Source organism: Orbicella franksi, chromosome 7 (assembly GCF_964199315.1).
Source record: "Orbicella franksi chromosome 7, jaOrbFran1.1, whole genome shotgun sequence".
Lineage (NCBI taxonomy): Eukaryota > Metazoa > Cnidaria > Anthozoa > Scleractinia > Merulinidae > Orbicella > Orbicella franksi.
Window position 1 is genome coordinate 13,525,507 of NC_138151.1, and position 2,625 is coordinate 13,528,131.

Consider the following 2,625-nt stretch of genomic DNA (forward strand, 5'->3'; position numbering starts at 1 on the left):
AAGAAAAAATCACAGAAGGAAGTAAAGCCGGCAGGGCAAGCAAAACACCCGCCCCCTAGCTCACGGTCTTGATTCGCCACTGAGGATGCCGTTCAGCTGATTTAGGCAAGCATGAATTTTTTGCGGCATTACACTGTTTTAAAAAAAAGGCTCCCCTGCCTGCTGGGAGGCTCTCTTCCTTAGATATTCAGTGGTGTACTTATATGCTTAGATGGATGCAATATGTAAGGAGTGTCTGTGGAAAAAATGTGTCTTCGCACCGAAATTTATTGTATACCGAGGGGAAATAAAAGGTTCAGAAACCTGCTTTAGTTTAATTTTGTCCCAAAAAAAATTGATTCCCCACGAAAACAATACACCAGCTTTCCATTAGTGAGGTTAAAATGTTACTGCTTACCCAGGAAAATTGGGAGAGCAAATAAAGTTCATAACCTTTTTTATTTACACTATCGACGAAATTCCCGCCATTTTTCCAAACTTGGAGACTGGCGCGGGGTCAGACCTCGCGCATGCTTATTACGTTTTTCCGCTGTGAAACTCAGGCCAACATCTGTTTTGTGTTTTTTGGTTTGCAATTGCAAAGCCAAAATTGTGCTAGCGAGACGTGTTCTTCACGTAATTGCTCTTCTTGCGCTTCTAAATCCGTCGAACATGTTCATGCAAACCAGGCGAAACCCAACACGGCATAAGTTTCTTACCCAACTAATGAATGGCTACATGTACTATTCAATTAAGGCTCACCCCAATAAAGCAACCATCTCCCACAGTCTCTGCAATCAAAGAGTATAGAATATTTGGACTAAAAGGCCGACATAATTTTCTCACAGTAATGAAATGGGAAAGGACCTTGGAATGCATGTTTTTGTTATAAGCGTATAACTGGGATATTCATTCTCGTATTGCGCTATCAGTACAATAAGTTTACAGTAAGTTTCTTTCACGATTTTTTGAAGAAGCCTTTTAAAGAAGCTTGCTTGGTTGATTTGTTCTTCGTATCTGTATATGCCTTCTTGTTTGCTTTCTTTGCTGGAGATGGTCTTTTTTCGTTCACTGGCGGTTCATTAGTTATTTGAAGATCATCATCACTTACATCAGTAGAGTCGCTCTCCCAAACTTTCTCGGCAACTACAAAAGAAAGAATGACAAAGGTAACTTTATCTGTTCCAGTTATGACTCATTAATAGTAACAGGTTACTACAAAAGCGAACACAAAGAAACAGACAAAGGATCGAACGGACGGACGGGTAGACGGACAGACGGATATGCGGACGGACGGATGGGCGGACGAATGGACGGACGGAGGGCGGCCGGGCCGGCTGGTGGGCGGGCGCACGGACGGAAGGACGAATAAACAGACAAACAAAGAAACAAATACAAACCAAAAGTGATACGAAATAAAGCACAAGAAACAAATCAAAACACAGCACTTTTTAAGAAGTAGAGCGGAATTTTAATACGTTTAAAAAAACACCCGTCAAAATCTGAGCTCACGTTATCATCCGTTATTTTAAGTTACATCTTAAACAGAGCGCGTTTGAAAAACTACTGTGAATAATACAAATGTAAGAGCCTATTTTGAATCTCTTTGTTGGCTTCAGGTATATAGAAGGGTAGGTATTTTACAGTTGAGGTATATGAAAGGGTATGGAAATCTATCATTTTGGTATTTAAAAGGCACTTTAATGGACTTTTCGAACATAACTTCGTTTCAAGGATTTAGAGAAGAGATGCAATGCTTCTAACAAGGTATGCGAAAGGAGTACCTTTTTCTGTCAAAATGGTATCCAAAAGGGTGAGAGGTTGGACCTCGGGGTGGAGCCTCCCCGTATGAAACTTTGAAGAGTACCCCCCCTTCCCCCCACCCCCAGGAAGGGGTCGTTTGACGCTTTTTTCTGTAATGCAACTCTGCAAATGGAAGAGATACAGGAGTACTTTATCTCTTACCCATAAACCCTTCATCATTCATGTAGGTCTTGGACTTAAGTTGTCTTTTTCTCTTTCGTCGTCTTGCCGTGCCGTTCTCTGTTTGCCGAGACTGCTGTTGCGGCAATGGACTGTCACTTCTTGAAGAACCTTGGTCGGAGGGGACCTTCTTGTCCGGTTCATCATTCGTGACAACTTGCTCTGTAGACAGAAAGAAAATCACAAGTACAAGCGAGACACAGTGGGTCAATGCTTACGAAAAGTACGCTTTTTACTCTCATAAATTATCTCGACTAACAGTTACCAGGGTCCTGCAAAGTCTGTGGTATGTGACGGACCATTATTTTTTTTGAGGGGATAGGGAGGGAGGGAGTTTTGGGCAATTACCAAAAAAAAAACATTTCTGCACAGCAAAAACTGCTGAAATAATATCGTACATGGACAGGCATGGGAAGACATAGGCACGCAAGGCGTGCAAGAGTTTTTTGGTTGCAATTACAAGCCCCTAAAGAGCAGCACTCAGTGGACTCTTTTTAACAGTTACGATAAGGTTAATCCAACAGGTTTTGTTTGGTTGCGATGTACAGCGATGTACAACCTTGGGATATATAATATCAAGCCTACTTTTATCAAGGTTTGATTCTAACAGTCGATAAGTGGCTTTGTTTATTTGATCAACATGGAGCTGTTACCAGCAAGTTA

General features: G+C 41.6%; 1 long non-coding RNA gene across 1 annotated transcript; it reads right to left on the bottom strand.

Annotated features, from left to right (window-relative positions):
* Window positions 1-469: 469 nt before the first annotated feature.
* LOC145492950 (uncharacterized) lies at window positions 470-2,260 on the bottom strand. The gene is made up of 2 exons (XR_014050073.1): window positions 1,945-2,260; window positions 470-1,125 (listed from the first exon to the last, which is right to left on the bottom strand). It is a non-coding gene; the product is annotated as an uncharacterized LOC145492950 (long non-coding RNA).
* Between the last annotated feature and the right edge of the window lie 365 nt (window positions 2,261-2,625).